The sequence below is a fragment of the Scyliorhinus torazame genome, chromosome 6, assembly GCF_047496885.1.
Source record: "Scyliorhinus torazame isolate Kashiwa2021f chromosome 6, sScyTor2.1, whole genome shotgun sequence".
NCBI lineage: Eukaryota > Metazoa > Chordata > Chondrichthyes > Carcharhiniformes > Scyliorhinidae > Scyliorhinus > Scyliorhinus torazame.
This window is the reverse complement of record NC_092712.1, coordinates 169,760,909-169,787,025: the sequence shown is the minus strand read 5'-3', so window position 1 is coordinate 169,787,025 and position 26,117 is coordinate 169,760,909. Positions and strand designations below refer to the sequence as shown.

At 46.8% G+C, this 26,117-nt stretch overlaps 1 protein-coding gene across 4 annotated transcripts in view; it reads right to left on the bottom strand.

Moving 5' to 3' along the window:
• Positions 1-26,117, bottom strand: part of glcci1a (glucocorticoid induced 1a) — a 336,314-nt gene that overhangs the window by 48,474 nt on the left and 261,723 nt on the right. The gene's annotated exons all lie outside the window — the stretch shown is intronic.

The window sequence follows — 26,117 nt, the reverse complement described above, 5'->3', positions numbered from 1 at the left end:
AGCATAAGCTACTTCCTTGATGTATACTCTGACAAAGGAAGGTTCAGACTTGGAGATAGATTTAACACATTTATTGAACAGTTAACAATTCTCCTACTTGAGTTCGACTCTCCTGCTAATCTTGCTATAGCAACTCAGTCTAACTAACCAGTCTTTTCTAAGCCATGCGGTGGGTGTGATGCTTCCGATCTGCCCCTGTCATTCTCTCTTGGTGTCGCCTGTGGAAAGAGAAAGAGCATGTGTGCCCTGTCCTTTTATATGGGTTGCCCCCTTGTGGTAGGGTCACCTCTGGAGTCCTGACTGCCCATTGGTCCAGTCTATGTGTTCATTAGCTGTATGTCTGCATGTTATGGTGTCTCTGGTGCTCCCTCTAGTGTTTACTTAGTCTTAGTGTATTTGCATTAACCCCTTGTGTATTTACAGTGATGTATATCACCACACTAAGGACATTCCTTTTAAGTGCATTGGAAATGAACTGGTGCCTAAGAAACATCTCCATGAGCAGAAACCAACCGAGTTACAAATCCTTCCGTCCAATGCTGTGGTTGTACATGATGGCAGACAACAAAGTGAAGCAGTCATATGCAATGCAATTTCCAGTCTTAGCCCCAGAGGGTAGAAGTGGTTTATTATTCTAAAATAAAGCATTTTTATCAATTTTGATTAGTAAACTATGATACGGCAGGAAGATATCTATTCATATTCAAAATTGTAAGTACAATGAGTGACATCCAGAAACGCAGGCAGATGATTTGCAGCAATTCTCCATAAAGCCGGGGTCATTTTACTTTAAAACCACAATTAGTTAGTACAAGCTAACATCTTTACTCATTTAAAATTCATTGAAGTTGAGAAAACTTTAAAGTAGAGATATTGTTAAAAGTAAAACAAATCACAGTAGTGTCAATGATATAGACGTTTCTGCTAAAGGATTAATCCAGGAAGAAATTAGGGTTTGCATTCTTCCTGCTCCCTACGGAAACACATCTTTCATGCATTGTTGATGAGTTGGCTTAAAGTCTCAAAATAGGTTAAACTACTCAGATGGCGATACTAGACTTCTCAAAAGTTCCTCGTCCAAGCTTCACTACTATGGAATGAGGGAAATATCATTACATTGGATCCGGTATTTTTTAACCAACAGAAGACTTTCAAGCGTGACTCTGTGATAGGGAATTATCCTTCCCTAGAGAAATCATCTCTCAAGTGTCCCAGGGAACTGTGCTGGGATCTTTACTCTTCTTGATATACATAAAGGACCTTCTCAGCCAGTTTTTAAAAAAACAGGGTGCAACTATTTGCAGGTTGCGTAGTTCACCAGGAAAAACTCAAGATCATATCAATTCAATGCAAGATGATCTGGGATTGCAAAACTGGCAGGACCAATAGGAGATGGCATTCAATACCAAAATATTCTATGTTAATGTGCGCCGCCAACTAAAAGGATCCAACATTTAGATACACAATCATACCTGGGGGTTCACACGAAAAGCAATTTTTAATGAGGATTCCACATTCAAAAAGATAACATCCATAGCAAACAGGGCACTTGATTTCGGAGGAGGAATCTTTAGTATTGCCACAAAAATGTCAGAGTTAAACTTACCAAACACTTGTTTACTTAATCCTGGAGAATGAAAGTTGTGTGTGGGATCCTTAGAGAGTCAGACATATAAATAAAATTGAAGTGATCCAAAAACATGCTGCACAATCCTGCAGGAATTGAAATGGGAAAGGAAATCGGCAGAAAAGGGGAGAAAAATAGACTGACCACATTCTATGAAATAGGGAATGGACAGGTGGGAATTGACAGAAACAAGTACCAAGTGACCTCCGGCAGTGACAAAGCACAAGGCAGCTGATCACACAAACCAGACAGTTTTAAGGGTTTTATATTTGTATTGGTAAACATTAGAAATAAGGTATAGTTTTAAATGGAGTTAATTTCATGTTTCTGTGCCTGAAAGGGTAAAACGTATAGTTAGATTCATGCTGGATAAAGGTGTATGTGTGGAGTTTGGTTTCAATTCCAACTGTGATTCAATCGTGCTTAGATGGGGCTATGGCGTGAAGACTAGGAGCAGTTGGTTTAGAAGGCTAAAGAGGGAACATCTCTCTCAGCCTTGCTAGAAGAAAAATCATACCATTGAGTAATGGTTAAGAAAACAAGTGCCAAAAATCTAAGGTCCAGCTAGTTAAGGAAACTAGAGAAATGAAGCGACTTTTCCAAGGAGTCTTATTTAACGGACCAGAAGAAAGAGAGAACCAGAACAGATTACTGTTCAGTAAAGTCAGAGAGTTAGAAATGCATTGGATCAGGAGAGACCAGAAAGATATCTACAGTAGTGCTAAGATTTGTGAGAAATTACTACAGTTTGGGAGACATTATTTGAAATAATTGTGGAAATCACTGGCTGGACCTCAAGAGTTTGTGTAAAAGCCTTTAAGACAAAATAAATCTGAAAGCGAAATCTTGATGGAAGCAACAGAGGGAAAGCATAATTTAAAAGAAGTTTTGAAAGTGTGACTTTTGAAATCACTGGTGTGGCAGCCAGAGTTCAGTGACACCAGGTTGTTCATGGTATAAGAATCATCTGGGGGGAATTTGAGGAGAAATCCACATACATTCTCTTGAGTCCAGAGAAGAGCGTGTCTTACCACACAGTTATCCTGTGTGCTTAAAAGGGACTTTGTGACTTAATAAGAGCATTGTACCTTAAAATGTACATTTTGGTCTGTGTTAACCCCAAAACTTGCCTGTAACTGTTAAGCTGGGGAGGGGGCATGGGGAACTCGTGCCAGGTGAAACTCGTGGCTCCTGCACCGAAAACGGCCGGATCCCTGCCCGCGCATGGCGACAACCTGCAGCGGACGCGCCGTACAACATGGCACCAGCAGTGCAGGGATCCGACCTGCCTTCTGCCACCCCACAGGGCGCCCCCCTGGCTAACCTCCACCAGTCACCCCCAGCCCTCGTGGAAGCCCCTCCAGCCAGCGGCACAGATCCCAGCCAAGTGTGGCGGCGCTGGACACAGTCCGCAGCCGCCACGCCGGGTTCCTGACCGCTGAGACCACACGTGCCCCGTGCGGTCAGCAACTAGGCCTATCAGGGGTGGAGCATCGCGGAAGATTTTCGATGACCCGCTAACGCCATGGCGCACAATGCGATGGTGACATTTCAGAGGGGGCAGCGTAGGGCTGACCGGTGTCAAACCGGCGCCGGCCCCGATTTGGGCATCGGAGTCCATTCTCCGTCCGATCGCCGATTACGATATCGCCGTCATGCAACGGAGAATCCCGCCCAGGGTCTTTTGAAACAGGGTTCCATTCTGGTATCTTCCCATCCAGTTATAACATCAACTGGGATCGTAACACTACAAAGTCAATTTGTTTCCAAGACATTGTTGATGCAATCTACCTTCCTTCGCAAGGACAATTGCAGAATGGAACAAGCTGCCAAAGGAAATAGCCATAGTTCCATCATTTGAAATCTCCAAGATCTACCTTCAGATTATTTCCATTTATAAATTTTCATTATCATCTCAGCACGTCATCCTGGTTTAGCTAGCACTATCCTTATAAATGTTGGTGCAGTATAGGTATTAGTCTGTGAAGCTGACAGTTAAAACAGAAGCAGAACTCTGTCCTGTAACTGGTCAGGTGGGGTTTCCTATATAAACTAGTTTAAATGTTTGGTTTTATGGATACTGTGGCATACCATATCAGAGACACCATAGGGTAGAGCCCTTCCCTTATGTTGCTTCCTTTTGCGTATAATAGACCAAGTTGCTGATTGTAGCTGGCGAGGTGATTTTTATCTACTTCTTTGGGTGGAATTTTATCGGCCCCAAGATAACAGGCTTGGAGACGAGGAAAGAGAGAATCTCCTCAGTGGATCCCTGATATGTTACCACGGCCAAGCAAATTTCCCAGTCAGGTAGCGGGATTGATAATGGTGGGCAGCCAACTGAAAGCAATGTGCAAAGCTTGTATTTTCTACGGAGCACACGGGTGCTACAAAGTGTTAGAGGCTTGCTTACTTAAAGGCGGCGAGACCTCAATGGCAGGTGGGTGTTGATTGGAAGTGGCAGCCATTGAGTACAGCTGTATTATGATTGAGGAAGGCTGAGGTTTAGCAGAGAGCAATTAGGAAGGGTACCTCCCAGGTTCACTGCAGTGAGTACAGACAGTATGAGATGGTTCGAGAGGCACTGTGCCATGAAGGCTCCAGAGTTCAATGGTTGTTCTGCACTCAAGAGTTTGACTCCTGGATGCGAAATGTGAGAGCTGGAGAGAATCAGCTACATAGAGCTTGGCTGGACCTTCCAGAGGAGCACCAGCATGATGAAGTGAGGATGCAGCCAAAGGGAAGGTGCAATAAGGCTTGCTAATATTCCAGCTGAAAGGGTTTACAGACAAAGACTTAGCTTCTTGGAAATACCTGAACACCAGTGCATGAGATAACTCCATCTGTCCAGGCAGAGGTGACTAAATCTGTGCATAGTGCCAGAGAAGGAATTGAGGCCAGTGGGATGTGAAGGCCACACGTTGACTGTGGTACTGAAGGTAACTGTAATGATCAACTTTTTCACCTCCGGCTTATTCCAGGGATTGCCTGGAGACATTTATGGGATCTCAGTCAGCAGCCGATCACTGTATCAACAGGTGACAGATACCATATTCCAGAGGACAGGAAACACATCAGGTGCTGCACTGATCATGCCAGTCACATCTAGGGGCAATTGGATAAACCGCATGTCTGTGGCTAAGGTTTTCTCAGAGATGGGAGGATCCTCGTCAACAAGACGTACTTGTCACTGAATGTTTAAATAGTCTGCAGAGTGTGCGGAGGTGTGTGTGTGTGTGTGTGCGCACGTGTGTGCGCGAGTGAGGAGGTGTGCGCGAGTGGCACTGTGCCATGAAGGCTCCAGAGTTCGCGAGTGAGGAGGCGTGCGCGAGTGAGGAGGCGTGCGCGAGTGAGGAGGCGTGCGCGTGTGGAGGCGTGCGCGTGTGGAGGCGTGCGCGTGTGGAGGCGTGCGCGAGTGTGGAGGCGTGCGCGTGTGGAGGCGTGCGCGTGGAGGCGTGCGGAGGCGCGCGCATGTGTGTGGAGGCGTGTGTGTGTGTGGAGGCGTGTGTGTGTGTGGAGGTGTGGCGGTGTGCGTGTAGAGGCGTGCGTGTGTGGAAGCGTGCGTGTGTGGAAGCATGCGTGTGTCTGTAGGTGCGTGTGTCTGTAGGTGTGTGTGTCTGTAGGTGTGTGTGTCTGTAGGTGTGTGCATATTGTTATGGGCCAGGGTTTAGAGAACCCCAAAGTGTAGCATGAAGTTCACCTGACCCACAACTTTTAATAGTTTGTGGTATGGGGAGCACACGGCCCACTCTACAGGTGTGGTACAGCAGAAATGGAAAAGTTTTTTTTTTTAAACAAAACAATGTTTATTCTATGAACTCAAGCTAACCTTTTTAAAACATAGTGAATATCTTAGCAACCATTAATTCAAATACATCCCCCAAAGAACACAATACTAAGTAATCCTTTAAGCTTTCCTTTTAACATCCATACAAAAGAAACACCTTTTTACAGAAGCACATTATGTTTACATTCACTACTGAGAACATTTATAATTCTGAATTCACCAAATGATCAAGAGCTAGTCTTTTGATGGCAGAGAGAACAGCAGTACACCTGTTTGTCTGGCTTCAACTCCAACATTGAAAACAAAACTAAAACACACCCTGCAGTCTGCTCAAAAACGAAAGTAAAAAGCTGACAGACAGCCCAGCTCCACCCACTCTCTGACATCTCTGCAGTAATAAACACCCATTTCTTAAAGGTACTCTCACTACAGATATTTATATACACACCCATTTATAAACACCCATTTCTTAAAGGGACTCTCACATGACAATGTGGAGGCGTGTGTGTGTGTGTGTGTGTGTATATATGTGTGTGTATGTGGAGGTGCGTGTGTGCACGGCTATGTGGAAGTGTGTGTGCACGGCTGTGTGGAGGTGTGTGTGTGCATACGCTCCCAGGAAGCAGAATACTGCGGATGCTGAGAATGAGGTGAAATCAGAAAATACTGGAAATACTCAGCAGCTCAGGCAGCATCTGTGGAGAGAAAACAAGTTTCAGGTTGGTGGCTATTTTGCAGAAATATTCCATAGATACTAGCTGACCTGTTGAGTATTTCCAGCATTTTCTGTTTTTATTTCTCAGGTCTTTCATTAAATGTCCCACTTATTATATTAATCAAAGGGGTATATTCACCACTGCCCTCATTCTGTGCACACCTTTTAATGCATAGAATCCCTACGGAGGTCACCCGGCCTATCAAGTCTGCACCAACCCCTCAGGATTGAGTCGGGGAGGCTGGATGGGAGGTTTCGGAGGTGGGAGGAGAGGAGGAATAAGGGTATTAAAGACCTGTTTCTGGGGGGACATTTTGTGAGGTTGGTAGAAATATGGACTCGGGCAAATGGAAGGGTTTAGGTACGTGCAACTCTGAGGCTTTGCTAGGAAGGAGGTTCTGAGCTTCCTCATTGTTGGAAGAGTTATTGACGGTAGGTGGAATGGAGGAGGGGGTGGTGCCGGTGATCTACGGGAGGATTTTGGGGGAGAACGGGGTGTCCATGGAGGGGATTAAAACCAAGTGGGAGGAAGAGTTGGGGAGGATATGGAAGCAGGTCTTTTTTTTTTTTTAAATATAAATTTAGAGTACCCAATTATTTTTTCCAATTAAGGGTCAATTTAGTGTGGTCAATTTACCTACGCTGCACATCTTTTTGGGTTGTGATAAAAGGTCTGTGGTGTGAGGTGCTCCAGAGGGTGAATGCCTTAACCTGATGCACGAGGTTGGGGCTGATACAGCTGAAGGTTGAGTATAGGGCACACTTCATGAGGGTGAGGATGAGCCGACTCTTTGAGGGAATGGAGGACCTATGTGAATGATGTGAGAGGAGCCCTGCAAACTATATGTTTTGGTCCTGTCTGAAGCTGGAGAGGTATTTGAGGGAGGTTTTCAGTATCATCTCAGGGGTACTACACGAGAACTTGGAACCAGGTCCCCAAAAAGCCACTTTCGGGGTGTTGGACCAGCGCAAGCTGCAGGCGGGGGCAGATGTTTTAGCCTTCACTTCGCTGATTGCCAGAAGCGGGTCCAGTTGGGGTGGAGGTCAGCTTCCCAGTGCCTTAGTTTGGCAAGGGGAACTCCTTGCATCTCTGACTCTTGAGAAGGTGAAGTTTGAGCTGATGGGGACGAAGGAAGTGTTCTACAATTCATGGGGACTGTTTATTGTGCACTTTCGAGAATTGGTTGCCATCGAGCATTAATGGATAAGGGGGGGCTGGGGTTATTGTTGTTTTTGATTACACGGTTTACTGATTGACTGCTAATTTATTACCTGGAACGCACAAGTCGATGTTTTGGTCTGTATATTGAGTGGGGTGCTATTTATTTTTTTCGGGGGGGGGGGTGTTGTTATTGTGTTTGTTTTGGTTTGTTTTTTTGTTTGTTGTTTACTGGATGAAAATGTTGAAAATGAGGAGAATTAAAAAAATTTGAAAAATAAAGTCTGCACCAACCCCACCCTATCTCTGTAACCCCATAACCCTACCTAACTTCCACATCTTTGGACACTAAGGGGCAATTTAACATGGCCAATCCACCTAAACTGCACATCTTCGGACTGTGGGAGGGGACCAGAGCACCCGAGGAAACCCACGTAGACATGGAGTGTACATGCAAACTCCACCCAGACAGTCACCCGAGGTCGGAATTGAACCCAAGTTCATGGCGCTGTGAGGTAGCAGTGCTAACCACTGAGCCACCATGCCACCTTCCAAAGATCTCAACATCTGGCAATGACCTGCTGGTGCAGAAATGAACAAATGAGCCATTAAAGTATTACAAGAGCTTTTAAGTTGCACAAAGCTTTAACGCTGTAGCATGCAGCAAATAAACATCATTCAGTGAGACCCGAGGTACATTTACATGAATGTTTCTGGGTGCTCCTACACTGCGCTCTTCTGCAACCACAGACATACACATTGTCACTCGTTTCATTGACCATCAAAATGTGGCACTTTACATGTCTAGTTTTATAGCAATGGAACATTGCTGGAATTGGTTATTCAACCTCGTTGGTGCAGCAAACACCTCTGATTGATCACGGGCCTCCTGCCTGAGGCAACGGCATGTCTCACTGTGGACACTGGTTCTTGGTTTTGTCTAATGCATAGATTGGCCACCTTGCCTCACCTCTCATTGAAGCCATTTAAAACACGCAGGGCTGCTCGCTTGCAATTATGAATGCCACTCAACTTGTCAGACTGCAGGTTATTGAGTCACTTCTGGTACTGCTCTCTTGTTCGTGTGACCACCGTGCGGCAGCTGATGTTCTCAGCCACCTCCAGCCAGGCCCACTTTGCGAGTCGTTTTCTGCTTCCTCACATTCATTGGGAAGAGCACCTCTCATCTTTCACACAGTGCTTGCTGAAGCACTTCCGAGGAAGGTGTCCATGAACCATGGAGTCATCCTTCCTCTGCCTCCAGCCATTCTTTCACAGGCTCTCTTGTTCAATATCACTTCCAATGTTCTCTATGTGCGCAGGTTAGAAGAAGGCCGCACCAGGCTGTGGAACCTTCCAATGACTTGCTGGCACTACCTACTACCAGCTGGATGTAAATTTGCTACAGATGCTGTGGAAGTTCTGCCACCTGCTTATTGGCCACAGGACTTGCATATGACCTCAGAATTGGGACTTCCATCAATTGTGCAAAAAATATCTTTGTGTTTAACTTTTTACCCAATAACCTGCTTAGCAGCTTTCCAATACAGTAACCTGCTTGTTGGTTGAATCCTACAACCTAAATAGGCCTTTTCTTCTTTTGGTTGTTCAGATTATCATATTTCTGGAAGTGTATCACTCATATTTGACCTCTTATTTGCCAGGGAAATTTTTAAAGGAAAAGAAAAATCATGTACAGAATGAACTAACTGGCAATGTTGTTGCTCTGTTGAATCTAACTCACTCCTGCAAGCCAAAGGTTCAAGATTTTAACCCATATTTTGGTGAAATCAGACTGAGAAAGGGAACCTTACAGCTGACTAAAAATATAACTGAAAAAGATGCAGCCCCGGGCATTTTACACAATGTAGCAATAAGATACTGCATGTGGCACCACGTCACTCACATCAAGACTAATGATTGCCCCAGAGCTAATCGAGTCAGATGATTCAACTATACTAGAGAATACATATGAAAGGGGATAATGGATATTATATTTGCTTGTGATTACACCGAGACATAATTTACTCAGGTCAAGAATGAAAATGTGTGAAGCCTCCTGATTGGAAGAAGAGCGCAATGGGAAATTAGTACTGTCCCCTTGAGCTACATTGCTACTTGAGAAAAGGAATGTCACATATTTCAGAGCCAGCCGATTGCATGTTATTGTTAGGGTTTTGTTCCCAAGTTACAGTTTTCCGCAACTCCCATCAAGGAAGGGAATAAACCTATCAAGTGTTTATTAGAAAACTGTACAGGCAGCTCAATATTTATTCATGTCTTTCAAGTCTCACATTAGAGTCCTCAGGTATACTGCTTTGACATCAGGGTCATGCTGCGATTAAGTTTCAGTCCAATTGAAAAAGATGTAGCACTAGGTTGCTGGTGCTACTCATTTTTACACACGGAAAAACTTGCGGGATCTCTTGTCCACCAATTTCTAACTGAGGGAAAAATAGAATACTCATCGAGTATTATTAAATCTTACTTTGTAGAAACATTAAACTTCTATGATTCTATGGGTACAATTGTGTCTTTTAAAAAGCATTTAGATAGTTACATGGGTAAGATGGGTATAGAGGGTTATGGGCCAAGTGCGGGCAACTGGGACTAGCTTAATGGTAAAAACTGGGCGGCATGGACTGGTTGGGCCGAAGGGCCTGTTTCCATGCTGTAAACTTCTATGATTAACACGTATGCAATAACTTTATCTTTTACTAGCAGTGGTCTACAACTTCGGGGTATCCTATTTGTACCACTGCACATGTTCAGTGATTCCGTCAATTTGATTTGAACTTTCTTCCCTACCCCTTCACCTCCAGCCGAACGAGGCACATGAAAAATAAATAGGGGACGAATACAGATGTAACATTTCCTGATCAAAAGTAGTTTGTTGGCTTTCTAGTGACTTTTAAAATCAGATCTTCTTACAACAAGATCAGAAGTGCGCAATTAAGCACATTTGAATGCATATTTCTCCAAGAGACACTTTCCTTAGAAAATCGTTTATTCTGCAAGGTGTTGACAAAAGTCACTTTCACCTTGCTAGCAAGAGGTGTAATGACCAGGGAGTGGCAACATAATCTGCAAAATCAGATACCGAGACAAAAATAGCTAATAAGATACATTTCATTCTTGTCCCTGCTTTCCACAGGGCCATCTCAATGTTTAAAATCACAGAACGCTGCATAACTCCAGTCCAGTGCAAAGTTTGTATGTCCAGATTTCCCATAAATATTTCCTTTAAATAACTGTAATGTAAAATGTATAATATGTTACAGAAACCCAACTTTCCTTTCTCAGGAACAAGTTTTGATTGTGTCTAAGCACACATGCATAAAACATTTTTGTCAACAACTTGAATACCATTGCACTTTCTGTAATGACCATTTTGAAGTGACTTGTAATGCTCTTTCAGATATGTTATGAATAAAGTATATTTTTGCAACAATAAAAAAAATGGGCTTGCTAGGACCTGGTTGGATGCAGACCCAGTCTTCCCACTGCATGATGCACATCACAAACACCAGTTTGTGACCAAGGGTTTCAGTATAACTGCAATCTAAATACACTTCAACCAAAAGAGTGTGTCACAATTAAAACATTTCAATGAGTGCAAGCTGTTTGAAGAGGTTATTGGATTAACAAACCAAATTCCAATTTCACATTCCAGTTGCAGTATTGAAGTCAGTCTTAGAAATTGTCACAATAAATCACTTCTCATTATCACAAGTTAAAAGATTATTTGAGCTTGTAGCATTTGGAAACCAGAAGGTGCACAATCAGACAAATGAGGTGAGACAAGATGCAATGTCGTTCAAAATAACAACAGCTTTGTATCTGAAGCAAATTGACAGCCTTTCAACAGAGGCATTTTAATTTTAATGGCCAGCATCTTATACAAACAACACTATCACCAAAATAATACATATCGCTAATAATACATATTGATGAAACAGTAATCACCAGTGTTGCAAGAAAATATCACTGTACATGTTTTGGGCATGCCCGAAGCTTAGAGGGTTTTGGCAGGGTTTTGCTAAGGCAATGTCCACGGTGCTAAAAACACGGGTGGTGCCCAGTCCGGAGGTAGCGATCTTTGGAGTGTCAGAAGAACCGGGAGTTCAGGGGGCGAAAGAGGCGGACGTCTTGGCCTTTGCCTCCCTGGTAGCCCGGAGACGGATCTTGTTAATGTGGAGAGACTCAAAGCCCCCGAGTGTAGAGACCTGGGTTAGTGACATGGCTGGGTTTCTCAGATTTGTGGTGGTATATATTAGGGGTAATACGGTACACCACGTGTCGACAGGCTATTGGTGGAGGGATGCCAGGTCCTGTAGGATCTGCCACCTACTGGACTCCACCCAGAAATGCCGGTATAAGAACCCAGCTTTTCCCTCCATTTCCCTCAGCAGCTGCATTCTGTAACCACGCTGCTGGGGATAAAGTTCTGCTTAATAAAGCCTTCAATTGACATTACCTCAACCTGCCTCGCGTCATATTGACGGTGCTACAATTTATTAAGCAGAATTTAAATTGAAGAAAACGACGTGGGAACATGGAGCTCCGAATCACCCCGGAGTGCCTGCGCATCGCACCCCAGGCAGCTAACTCGACATCTATTTTCAAGCACTGGCTGGCATGCTTTGAGGGCTACCTCCGAACGGTCCCCGGCACACCGACAGACGAACAAAAGATGCAGGTCCTCTTCCAGGGTGAGTCCTGACGTCTACTCCCTTATCGAGGATGAGGATGGTTTCACCGGTGCCATCGCCGCGCTGAAGGATATCTACATCCGGCCCGCCAACCAGGTTTTTGCTCGCTACCAGCTGGACGAGTTTTATAACGCCTTGCAGATCCTGGGTCGAAACTGTAACTGCCCGGCGGTAACAGCGAGTGAACACACAGAGCTCCTGGTCCGCGATGCGTATGTGGCAGGTTTGGCCTCTTCCCAGATCCGCCAGAGGCTTCTGGAGAAAGAATCTCTGGGACTTCCAGAAGCTCGGGCCCTGGCGGCATCCCTCGATGTGGCCTCGCGTAATGCCCGCGCCTACGCCCCCAACCGCAGCACTACAGCCCCTCGGGCTCCGTGGACCCCCGCTGCGGTCGACTCTCCGACACCCCCCCCACCCCCGCGGCCAAAACACCAGACCAACCGGGGGGGCCCCGCTGCTATTTTTGCGGCCAGCCGAAACCCCTCGGCAGCGCTGCCCGGCCCGCGCGGCTACCTGCAAAAGCTGCGGGAAGGGCCACTATGCGACGGTGTGCAAGTCCCGCGGGGTCGCCGCTATCTCCGGGGAAGAAACGGGACCACAGACCCAGCCCCCCCAGCGATCCGCATGCGACCAACGGACGCCGCCATTTTGGACCCCGGACGCCACAAGGGAGAGATGGGCGCCACCACTTTGTCCACGCCCGACCACGCTCGATCCGTGGACGCCGCCATCTTGGCTGAAGGACCCGACACAGAAGGCCACATACTGCCTGATTACGATGCTTAACTTCTTCGATGACCCTCGACCAGTCGCGACCCCGGATGCTCCAGAATGCAACCACTACAGTCCTAGTGAATGGCTACGAGACGCCGTGTCTTATCGACTCTGGGAGCACGGAGAACTTCATTCATCTGGACACGGTAAGGCGCTGTTCCCTCGTAATTCAGCCAAGCACCCAGAAAATTTTCCTGGCGGCGGGATCCCACTCCGTTCAGATCACGGGGTTCTGCATCGCTAACCTAACGGTGCAGGGGAGGGACTTCCGAAATTACCGGATGTATGTCCTCCCCCATCTCTGTGCGCCCACACTCCTAGAGTTGGACTTCCAATGCAACCTCCAGAGTTTAACATTTAAATTTGGCGGCCCTATACCCCCACTGACTGTCTGCTGCCTCGCGACCCTCAAGGTTGAACTGCCTTCCTTGTTTGCGAACGTCACCCCGGATTGCAAACCCGTCGCCACAAGGAGCAGACGGTACAGCGCCCAGGACCGAGCATTTATCCGGTCCGAAGTCCAGAGGCTGCTGAAGGAAGGCATCATCCAGGCTAGCAACAGTCCCTGGAGAGCCCAGGTGGTAGTCGTTAAGACCGGGGAGAAACAGAGGATGGTCATCGACTATAGTCAGACCATCAACAGGTACACTCAGCTAGATGCGTACCCTCTCCCCCGCATATCCGACATGGTCAATCGGATTGCACAGTACAAGGTCTTTTCCACCGTGGACCCCAAGTCCGCCTACCACCAGCTCCCCATTCGCCCCGGTGACCGCAAGTATACTGCCTTCGAAGCAGACGGGCGGTTATACCACTTTTTAAGGGTTCCATTCGGCGTCACGAACGGAGTCTCGGTCTTCCAACGAGAGATGGACCGAATGGTTGACCAGCACGGTTTACAGGCCACGTTCCCGTATCTCGACAACGTCACCATCTGTGGCCACGACCAGCAGGACCACGACGCCAATCTCCAAAAATTCCTCCAGACCACTCACGCCCTGAACCTCACTTACAACAAAGAAAAATGCGTGTTCCACACCGATCGTCTAGCCATCCTGGGCTACGTAATGCGTAATGGAGTGATAGGCCCCGACCCTGAACGCATGCGCCCCCTCATGGAGTTCCCTCTCCCCCACTGTGCCAAAGCCCTGAAACGTTGCTTGGGCTTCTTTTCTTATTACGCCCAGTGGGTTCCACAATACGCCGACAAGGCCCGTGCGTTAATCCAGTCCACTACATTTCCCCTGTCAACAGAGGCATGCTAGGCCTTTAGCCGCATAAAAGCGGATATCGCAAAGGCCACGATGCGCGCCATTGACGAGTCCCTCCCCTTCCAGGTCGAGAGCGACGCACTGGATGTAGCTCTGGCGGCCACCCTCAACCAAGCAGGCAGACCCGTGGCCTTCTTCTCCCGAACCCTCCACGCTTCAGAAATCCGCCACTCCTCAGTGGAAAAGGAGGCACAAGCAATAGTGGAAGCTGTGCGACACTGGAGGCATTACCTGGCCGGTAGGAGATTCACTCTCCTCACTGACCAACGGTCAGTTGCCTTCATGTTCGATAATGCACAGCAGGGCAAGATCAAGAACGACAAGATCTTGCGGTGGAGGATCGAACTCTCCACCTTCAATTATGAGATCTTGTACCGTCCTGGAAAGCTGAACGAGCCATCCGATGCCATATCTCGCGGCACATGTGCCAATGTACAAGTGGACCGTCTACAAGCCCTCCACGAGGACCCCTGCCGCCCAGGGGCCACTCGTTTCTACCACTTCCTAAAGGCCCGCAACCTCCCTTACTCCGTCGAGGACATCCGAACAGTCACCAGAAACTGCCAGATCTGCGCTGAGTGCAAACCGCACTTTCAGGCCAGATAGAGCGCACCTGGTTAAGGCCTCTCGACCCTTTGAACGCCTCAGTTTGGATTTCAAAGGCCCCCTCCCCTCCACCGATCGCAACGCGTAATTCCTGAACGTTGCTGACGAATACTCCAGTTTCCCTTTCGCCATCCCCTGCCCCGACATGACAGCGTCCTTAACGTCCTTGACCACGGTCATTAAAGCCCTCAGTACCATTTTTACACTGTTCGGTTTCCCCGACTATATCCATAGCGACAGGGGGTCCTCCTTTATGAGTGACGAACTGCGTCAATTCCTACAGGGGCATAGCCTCGAGCAGGACGACCAGTTACAACCCCCGGGGGAACGGGCAGGTAGAAAGGGAGAATGGAATGGTCTGGAAGGCCGTCCTGCTGGCCCTCAGGTCTAGGAGTCTCCCAATTTCCCGCTGGCAGGAAGTCCTCCCGGATGCCCTTCACTCTATCCGGTCCCTGCTGTGCGCCGCCACAAATCAAACGCCTCACAAGCGCCTCCTCCTCTTTCCTAGGAAGTCCTCCTCTGGAACGCCACTTCCGACCTGGCTAGCAGCTCCGGGACCCATTCTGCTCTGGAAACATGTGCGGGCGCACAAGTCAGATCCGTTGGTGGAACGGGTGCATCTCCTTCACGCCAACCCGCAATACGCCTATGTGGAGTACCCCGATGGCCGACAGGACACGGTCTCCCTACGAGATCTGGCGCCCGCCGGAGCTACCCACACCCCCCCAACGCCAATCACCATCTCCTCACTCCCGCCGGTTCATCCCGCAGCCACCCCCTTCCCGAGGGGTTCGGTTCTCCTCCCAGACCCATCCAGGAGTAAGGACACAGGGGACAGTGCTACGCTCCCAGAGTCGACGGGACTCGAGCCAGCGCCATCACCACCACGCTCGAGACGATCGGAAAGGACGACCCGGGCGCCCATCCGGCTCATCAAATCACTTTAACTCAACGTTTTCAGTTATTGTGTCTTGTTATAGTTATGGCATCATGCCGACCCTGTTTGGCCCGTTGGCCCAGTTGAAGCGATAATTTTGTGTTTTGTTAAAAGTTACGGCACAGTACCGACTCTGTAAACCCCTACCACCATGCGAACCACCATCCCGCCGGGTTCTTTTTCAACAAGGGGTGAATGTGGTGGTATGTATTAGGGGTAATACGGTACACCACGTGTCGACAGGCTATTGGTGGAGGGATGCCAGGTCCTGATAGGATCTGCCACCTACTGGACTCCACCCAGAAATGCCGGTATAAGAACCCAGCTTTTCCCTCTATTTCCCTCAGCAGGTGCATTCTGTAACCACGCTGCTGGGGATAAAGTTCTGCTTAATAAAGCCTTCAATTGACATTACCTCAACCTGCCTCGCTTCATATTGACGGTGCTACAAGACTCGAGAAGAAAAAATTTGCCTTAAGAGGGTCAATGGTCGGGTTCACCCGGAGGTGACAGCCTTTCGTCGACTTTATTGGGGAAAATTATTCAGATGCAGTATTCCGGGGGTGGGGGGGAAAGAGAAGAGAGAAAGAGGGCCGGATTGTTGTTTTATGGTTGGGGTGTGTGAAGATTGGGGTGGGGGGAAATGTTTATTATACCATGTTGATGTCATTGTTAATGTTATTTTTATAAAAGTTTTCAAATACCTTAATAAAAATATTTTTTTAAAAAGAAAATATCACTGCACAAATCAACAAAAGGTTACATCAAATTACAGCAGAAAATAAGATAATATATTTACAATTAATTCTACAATAAACTTCACAAATACACTTCATAATTTGAGGAATTTAATTACCCACATTTTCCTGGAAATATCATACAACATAAAATCACAACATTTATGACAAGCACAAAATAGCAAATCACACTGATTGAGAGAAAATTGTGGGTCATCATTTTTAAAAGTGATTTTTTTTTTTAAATGACTGATCTTTAATGCTACAATCTACATTTCTTTTTTCATTTAGCAGATACTAACTTTCAAAAATAAATCATCTTTTAATAGTAGTCATGTCATAGGGTGCAATTCCGCCAAAACATTTTTTTTTTTTTCCGAAATTGATTTTTATTCTATTTTCAACGGTTTATGTAGAAGTTACAAAAGACAAACGCTTTTTACAAAATACCAATTTCCAACCCCCCCACCCCCACCCCAAACCACCAGACCTACCACCCCAAAGGCGAATAAACGCCACCCCCCCCCCACCCATAGCTAACAGTGACCAATTCTCTAAAGTGCATTATAAACGGTCGCAATCTTCAATAGGACCCCTCAATCGACACCCTCGTGCTGTATTTGAACTTCGAGGTGCAAAAACTCTATCAGGTCCCCCAGCCATGCCGAAGCATTCGGTGGTGTTGCCAACGTCCAACCCAAGAAGATCTACATCTGTGCCACTGACAAAGCAAAGGCGAGGACAGCCGCCCTGCCCCTGTCCGTAGCTCCGGCACATCAGAGGCCCCAAAAATCACCGGCAATGGCCAGGGTTCTAACCCCACATTCAGGATTGTCGACATGGTGTCAAAAAAGGACCTCCAGAACCCCACCAGCTTGGGACACGGCCAGAACACGTGTGTGTGTGGTGCGCGCGCCCCCTTAAGCGACGTTCTCACCTGACCTCCATCCCTTCAAAAAAGCGGCTCATCCTCGCCTTAGGGAGGTGTACTTGAAATACTACCTTCAACTGAATGAGGCTCAGTTTTGCACAAGACAATGTCACGTTCACCCTCTTCAGCACCTCACTCCACACCACGTCTTCCAGTATTGGTTCCTACTCCTCCACCTATTTCGCTCTCACCTATTCCACCAAAATCAACTCCACCCTCGCTATTTGCTGATACATGCCAGACGTACTACCCTCCACCGATCCGGAGCCATATAGAATCCACTCCAACAAGGTAGATGGTTGTAACACCGGGAAAGCCGGAAAAAGCTCCTTAACTTAGCTCCGCACCTGGAGGTAACTAAACTCGTCCGTGTCCACAAGTCCAGATTTTTCCTTTAGCTGGCAAATCGCTCCTCCCAAAATAAACTCCCCACCTTCTCCAACCCTCTCTCCCTCCATGCACCAAATGTGCCATACAACTTTGCCGGCTCCAATAGGTGATTGGCACAAATGTGAGTCAGCGTGAAGCTGCCTCCAACTTGAAATATTGGCGGAGCTGCCTCAAAATTTATAACATGGCCACCAGCACTAGATTTGCTGAATACTCCGCCAACGCCACCAGAAGTGGGGCTTTTAACAATGCTCCCAGGCTTATCCTCCTACCTACTTCTGACTCCATCTAGACCCAAAGTGCCCCCCGGATCCCCGCACCACCCCCCACACCTTCTCTCCATTAGCCACCCAATAATAACATTTAGCAACACCAGACCCCCTAACTGTCTATCCCTCTGAAGCAAATCCCTAGATTCCTCAGGATCTTGCCCACCCAAATAAACCCATTGAAAAGCCGGTCCACCTCTCCAAAACATTACTTGAGCAGAAACACTGGGACACACTGGAATAAAAGTAGTAATCTCGGCAAGACATTAATGTTAACCAACTGGACTCGGCCTGCCAGCGATAATGGTAAACGACCTCACTTCTGCAGGTCCGCGTTGACCTTCCCCACCAAACTCATTCAGCTTTCAAAGCCGTCCCCAATCCCCCGCCACCTGACCTGCAAGAACCGGAAGCTAGTCCCTGCCAATCAAAACGGCAATCCCCTCAATCCAGTTCCCCTCCACCCCGATGAGCCATTCATTTTGGATGAGTTTGGCAGGGTGTTTCCCGCCAGCTTTTGTGGGTGAGATCCAGACATAGAATCAGCCACACTTCTTTTTTTTGGTCCTTGGGGATTTTCTCCCCGGTCTAGCCCACCCGTAACAATTTTTTCAGCAGTGTGAGCTGAACCCGCTGGCCAGACCGGCTCCTCAGAGATCGGGCCGCCATTTTGAAAGGGTGTCCTGATCATTAAGTGAGCTTGAGGGTTCCCCAATCCCCCAACTCCAAAGACAATGCCCATCTTTCAGGACCCCCTCTTCATCCCACAACCTTTATGAGGCCTCCACTCATCTCTCTTCACCACCCTGACCTTCATATCCTCCTCCACATACCCTTTCATGGGCATGCCCCCCATGCCCTGACCCTTGGCAGTGCCAACCTGACACCCAGGTACCCTGGCACTGCCACCCTGGTGTCTGTGTTGCTTACCTAACCCACCATGAGGGGTAGCCTTTGGCAGGAGTGGACGATCCTTCCAATGGTAAGAGCCAAAAAATCCAGCCAGCATTCACTGCCCATCCTTTGAGAAGGTGATGTCGAGCTGCCTTCTTGAATTGCTGCAGTCCCAGTGGTGTAGGTCAGTATTTCTCAAACTTTTTTCCCAGGACCCACTTCTACCAACCGGCCGACATTCAGCCCCATGCCAGCCGACCTTGGCGATCACGCCACCCGAACTTCACGACACACCATTGTTGCTTACCTTTAAGCAACAGGTGAGTCTGCTTGGTCCTCGTGATCTTACTTGCTTTGTCATTCAATACTATGTTTCTGCTAAGGACATCAGTCGATGGTTCAAGTTCTCGCTGCATCCTTCGAAAAAAAAATGTTCTTTGAAGTTTTGAGGGTTTAAACTTTCATTTGCCAGGACTTCCCTGCATGTGGGCTTTGCATCCTGATTTGCATTGGCACAATTAATAAAACCATATCTCAAGAAATCATCTTTTTGTAGCTTTGTTCCCGATTTCAATTCTTCTTAAATGGGCTGTTCATCAAAGGCCCTGGAGCTCTCACCTGCATTGCTTTGTTCTGCCGTGGCCTCTCCTGAGAAGCTCTCTCCATCAAGTTAAATTGTGAGATCCTGGCCTGTTTGTGTCTCTGGCCCTCACTTCCTCATTACAAAATGATCGATCTTCAGTTCTTCACACAGTCCTGTTGCTTGCTTGCTTGCAGCTACAAAATAGAGGATCTCTCCTCGTGATTTCAAGCCCAAAACACGGACCGCGTTGCGTCAGTGAATGTGCCGGGCACATGACCTGCTCTCTGCCGCCGCATCTGTCGGGAAGACCCTGCCGGTTTAAAAATAAATTTGGTCCTGGGCCAGCATGCTGACATAAGGGGGAGATGGACTGGGACAGCGCGTTGAGGTCAGGAGGAGGCAGTCTGCCATGCCGGGCTCTGAACCTACAGGGGGGGGGGGGGTGCATGAGCAGGGCGGCCGGCATTTTCAACCTAAAAGCTGGTCACAGCCGACATTTTTAAAAGTCGATCGCTTCTTGATCAGAAATGGCACAACCGATCTCTCCACGACCCTCCCGACACCCGCCGGTGACCCACCCATAGGCTGCGACCCGGAGTTTGAAAAACCCTGGTGTAGGTGTTTGCGTTGCAAATTATGATCGAAGGCATTTGGGGTGTAGGTGGCCCAGGATTGGACGCGGCTTCGTCTGGTTGAGAGGGTGAATGCAGACTTATTGTGGTGGTACAGTCTTCTGCTGTCACTGGCAGGTCAGGTGCAGACAGTTAAGATGAACATTTTGCCGCGGTTTCTATTCTTATTTCACTGCCTGCCGGTCTTTTTGCCAAAGACATTTTTTAAGGGGGTGGACAGGGTGGTTTTGTCGTTTGTTTGGGCAGGGGAGGGGGCCAGGATAAGGAAAGCAGCACTTCAGAGGGGCCAGCAGTTGAGGGGGGTTGGGGCCTTCCGAACTTCTGGTATTATTACTGGGCAACGAACGCAGAGAAGATGCAGGGCTGGAGTCAGGAGGCAGAGGCGTTATGGGGGAGGATGGAGGCAGGTTCTTGTAGAGGGTCGGGTTCGGGGGCGCTGGAGAGGCCACCGCTTCCAATTGCCCCAGGGAAGTATTCAGGAAGTCCTGTGGTGGTGATGCCAATCCGGGGAATCATGGTTTTGAGCCGGGGTGGATGGATACGAAGTTTGGGTTTCCGTGTGAGGAGGGTTTCCGGTATATGCAGGTGCAGGACTTTGCTAGAAAGGATTTTACGACCTTTCCGATAACGCCTGCTTCCTCGTTGTTGGAGGAGGTGCTTTCGGTAATGGGGTTGGAGTCATCTCGGTGATTTATGGGAGGATTTGGGAGGAGGAAAAGGTGTCTATGGAGGGAGTTAGGTCAAGTGGGAGGAGGAGTTGGTGGCGCTGGAGAAGGGACTGTGGTGTGACGTGTTGCAAAGAGTGAATGGCTCAACCTCGTGCACAAGGTTAGAGTTGATACATTTGAAGATGGTGCACAGGGCGCATTTGACAAAGTCAAGGATGAGCAGGTTGTTTGAGGGGGTAGAGGATACTTGCGAACGGTGTGTGTATGTTGGGGGGGGGGGGGGGGGCGGCTTATCGTGTGCAACTGTTTTGGTCCTGCCCGAAGTTGGAGAAAATTTGGGGTAGTTTTTCAGCACCATTTCAGCGATCCTGCACGTGGATTTGGAGCCGGGTCTCCTGCGGGGCCATATTCAGGGTGTCGGATCTGCCGGAGCTGCAAGATGGGAGTGGGGGCAGATGTTTTAGCCTCCGCCTCGTTGAACACTCGCAGGCGGGTTCGGTTGGGATGAAGGGTCAGCTTTTCCACCCTGTGCCTCAGTGTGGCTGGGGGATCTAATGGAGTTCTTACATCTTGAAAAAGTAAAATCTGCCCTAAGGGGGCGGGGGGACAACTGAGGAGTTCCACAAGAGATGGGATTTGTTTATTTTGCATTTTGGGGAGCTAGTCACTCTCAACTGTTTGAGGGGGGGGGGGCAGGATTTATTGTATTTGGCGGTGTAATGTTTTTGTTTTGTAAAATGCTAAAATGCTAAAAATCTTAATGAAAATAATTGTTATTTTTTTTAAAGGATTATGGTTGCAGGCAGGAGTAATGGATCAATGTGCCTGAGAATTCTGTTTCGTGGGTTTTCTTTCGTTCACTAGACAAAACTCTTGACACAAGAACAGTCGAATGACAGACTTAATTTAAGCGCCACTGGCTGTAGTGAGTCAGATGTCCAAAGTAAAGCAGCTGGGTATTTAATTATACACTATGGAACATTTTTTATTCCAGCATTCGGGCTGATGCTTCCATATCTGGAGACTGCTTTAAGTCCCACTCCCAACACATATTCAAACTAAGTTTTTTGACAGCTCTTATACACAATGGTAGGTGGAATTTCCTGCTGTATTTAAAGTATTCTTACTTTTTAGGAAGGATTTTAAAAAATTAATTCTTTAAAGTGGACATAGCAGGCCTGCTTTTAATATTAATCCCCAATTGTTTGGAGGTGATGGTGGCACCCCAATAGCTTGCTGGACTGCTCGAGAGGACAGTAATAAGTCAACTATGCTGGTGGTAATGGGGTCACTTGCAGACCAGGTTGGGTAAAGACAGCAGGTTTCCATTCCTAAAAGACACCAGGGCTTTAAATGACAATAAGCTTCATGGCCTCATTTGTTAAAGAACTGCCTAGCAAACCCAACTTGTTCTTGGAGGCAGTTCTAGTATAGAGACCAATCATGGAAGGCTGACAGTCATTAACAAACAGATAAATTAAGATAAAATGTATTTTAAAGATGTGCTTGCTTTGATTAAATTAGTCATATTCCTTAAGACCCATTCCACCTAGCATCTGATTTTACTTGGAAGCTGTATGCTCAGTAGGAAGAAAAAACACATGCACTCTCCCGGTAGAGATAGATTATTTCAGAAACAAAACTTTGTCCAAACGAAGGCCGGAAGCAATATGGCATAAGCCAGTCTCAAGAGCAAGTTACTGGAAGTTACTATTTTTCTTACATTACTTAACTCCTAAAGTATGTGTACAGGCATTTCTAGAAATGGTGCAAGGTATTTCAGGTTGATTCATACTTGACATGGTTTCCTTTCCAGAGAGAGGAGTATGCATGGCTTCCTTTGATTATCCCGATTTATTTTCAGTGATAGGAGGTTGGACGAACAGGAAAGTGAGACCGGAGGTCTTCTTCCAAAACCCTGCCCATAAAACATTCCACCTTTCATTCCCACGGTCATTGCACCTGCCCATGTGAATGAAAGCATAGCTGTGGTTTTGTCCCCATAAATCTTTTTGTTTCTGCCTGGTTCTTCCAACTGCTCCACCTCACCTGGGGAAGTGACCGTTTGAAATTCTACTGTTCCTGTGCTTCGAAGTAGAGTCCATGAAGAAACATGGATAAAAGCTGGAGAGTTTGACAACATGTATGTAGGCAACAAAGCACTACAGAGGGTTCACAAGCCAAGGAGGTCATATATGGACTTTTCCAACAGTGTATAAGACAGTGTAGCCCCCAACCATGTATTCATTGGGTTATGCCAGTCTTCACCAGACCAGCATATAAGTCACCTCCCTCCATAATCCCTAGGGTCTCTACTTGCCCCAACCTTTGCCATTGTTAACTCCACTGAATCCTTTGAGAAGCTTAGCATTCTGATGCTCTCGTTCATCTTCTGCCATTTGTAGTCTGTGCTCTCATGCTCACACTGAATTCTACAGTCTTCAATGCATCCGACCTTTAAGCGGCATCATCCTTTTAATTGTTACAGATAAACCATATCACACTCCCTCCCAAGAGGTTAGTAGGCAGGAGTGGGACATTTGTCTTCAACATGTCCTACATATAAAATTGGGACCCTAATCCCATGGAAAATGACTGGTCCTACATGTAAAATTAGGACCATTAACCTGTACAGAGTTCCCACCCTTCCATATTTTCCAGAAAACTCTGGCAGTCTCTCAATTACTAGAACATAAAATTACTGTACAAGTTGTTTGCTCTGATCTTATTCACCTGGAAGATTCAACTCTGTAGCAGTGCAGTCTCCTTTTAATGGATCATAATCTTTAGCATCTATAAAAAGAGCAATTACACGCTTGGCATTTTTGATATTTATGTTTGGCCATTAAAATAACTGTCAGAGGAATTACATATCTCCGCATCAACAGTATCTACCCTCCAAGTTATTAAAAACACCAACGTATTTATTAAGTTAGCACAGCACAACAAGTGAACATATGGAAAAAGTGACCTGTACCGTTGCAACTGTTTTGACATAGTCAACAGGCACTGCTATCTTTGTTCCAGATTCATCCCAATTATATGGCATTATTAATGCACAACAATCATTTTACTTTTCCTGATGGGGTTTATTAAATGATCTGCTTTTGGTTATCAAAACAAACTGGAGGACATATGTCTTGTTCAAAGTCCGAACAATACAGAGAAAATGGTCCCTCTTACCAAAGTCGTTTGTCAACTAACCTGATACAATGAATTTTAAATTTAACAATTGTACGTTTATTAACAAAGCACATCTGTTATTATAATTTATGCATACTTTGCATACTTTATTTATAATATAATTATATAATAATCTTTATTGTCACAAGTAGGCTTACATTGCAATGAAGTTACTGTGAAAAGCCCCTAGTCGTCACATTCCGGCGCCTTTTCGGGTACAGAGGGAGAATTCAGAATGTCCAAATTACCGAACAGCATGTCTTTTGGGACTTCATAGTTTATCATAGAATTTACAGTGCAGAAGGAGGCCATTCGGCCCATCGAGTCTGCACTGGCTCTTGGAAAGAGCACCCTACCCAAGGTCAACACCGCCACCCTATCCCCATAACCCAGTAACCCCACCCAACACTAAGGGCAATTTTTTGGACACTAAGGGCAATTTATCATGGCCAATCCACCTAACCCGCACATCTTTGGACTGTGGGAGGAAACCGGAGCACCCGGGAGGAAACCCACGCACACACGGGGAGGATGTGCAAACTCCGCACAGACAGTGACCCAAGCCAGAATCGAACCTGGGACCCTGGAGCTGTGAAGCAATTGTGCTATCCACAAGGCTACCGTGCTGCCCCAACTTGTGCCGTCCCACTTGTGGGACGAAACCAGAGCACCCAGAGGAAACCCATGCAGACAGGGAGAACGTGCAAACTCCATACAGACTGTGCTACCCACTGTGCTACCGTGCTCCCCACTTGGTTTTTCAACAGTTATTGGCGGGATTTACCGACCACCCCGTCGCGTGTTTTTCAGCATGGACGCAGCCCGCTAGCAGAATCTACTGGTCCCGCCCTAACTCCATATCGTCGGAAAACATGCGCCGGCATGGACCCGGACTTTCCTGCCAGCATGAACAGCCGGTATACCCGCACTTTTTACTTGTTAATTTTGCAATTGTCTTCCGCTACCCTTCAAAAATTGCTAAATTCAGAACTGCATAAAGTAACCCATGAGCACACTTTATAATCTGTTCTGTTGGCCCTAACTGATCAGTATTAAGAACTTCCAAGGTAAATGCAAGGGTATCACAAAACCCAGAAGGGTAACTTGGAACACCGGTTCTTAGTGGTGTATATTTCCAATTTTGTATACTGTGAGGATATGTGTGTGAACCAGGGAATAGTCCAGTCATTTTGTGATCAATTAATGAAGAATATTTATTAACTTGAGAAAAACATGACAGCGCACCTAACTACACTGATGGTTACATACACACAGTATTATATGAAGTTCCCCCTTTGTTCACAACTGACTACATTTTTGGAACTCTGAAAGGCCCTTGTTTCCAAACACCACCCAATATTATATAATTCTATGAGCTAAATCCAGCAGATAATTACCACGCACAGGTTATTTGTCCAAGTTCGGGAAAACCATCTTCAGTCTCAGCAAAAGGTGTAATCCTCTCGGTTCACGTTTTGGATTTTAACCAGCTGCCCTTTTCGCAATAACTTGTTTTCAAGGAGACGGTTTTCAGCAGCTGGGTGTGGCTGTGATGGTAGCTGCCTCTACTGTGTCCCTTTCTCAAGTTATTGTTCTTATGACTAATCATTATTTCCCTTCAATGTTACCCACCCTGTGGGCCCGGCCTTTAGCATACAAGTGCCAATTCCCTTGTCTCTTCACTTTGAAGTTACCTCTTCTACAAACCATTGTTTTCCCCTAGTCACATCGGCCAACACTTGCTTTTCTCACTCGTATGCTAATTCGCATATCAAAACACCCCTTCAGGCAGCTGTCCTCATCAACTCCCCATTTTATTTTATCCCAATTTGATCTTAATTTTCCCCCATTCTTAACATCTAGCTCTGCTGAAATATATTTTTGATGAATTATTAAAAGTTTTTTTAAATAAATGTTATCCTCTCCTGGAGGCCAATCTTGAAGCAACAGCCGGGACCTCACTCAAGTTTATTCCATGAGACTTGAAGGACAGCAAAATTTAATAGGATGTTAGATCGGAGGGTGTAAACGGACTCCTCCCCAACCGAGGGACGCGGAGACCAACTGCAGGGGTAGCATGGCCAAGATTTCCTAACTCAGCCCAGAGCAGCAATCAAATCAGTGGCTTCCCGATTAAGGAAGGCGGTGGGGTAATGATGGTGATAATGCCACTGGATTAGTAATCCAGAGGCCCAAGTTAATGCTCTGGGAAGATGGGTCCAAATTCCACCTTGGCAGCTGG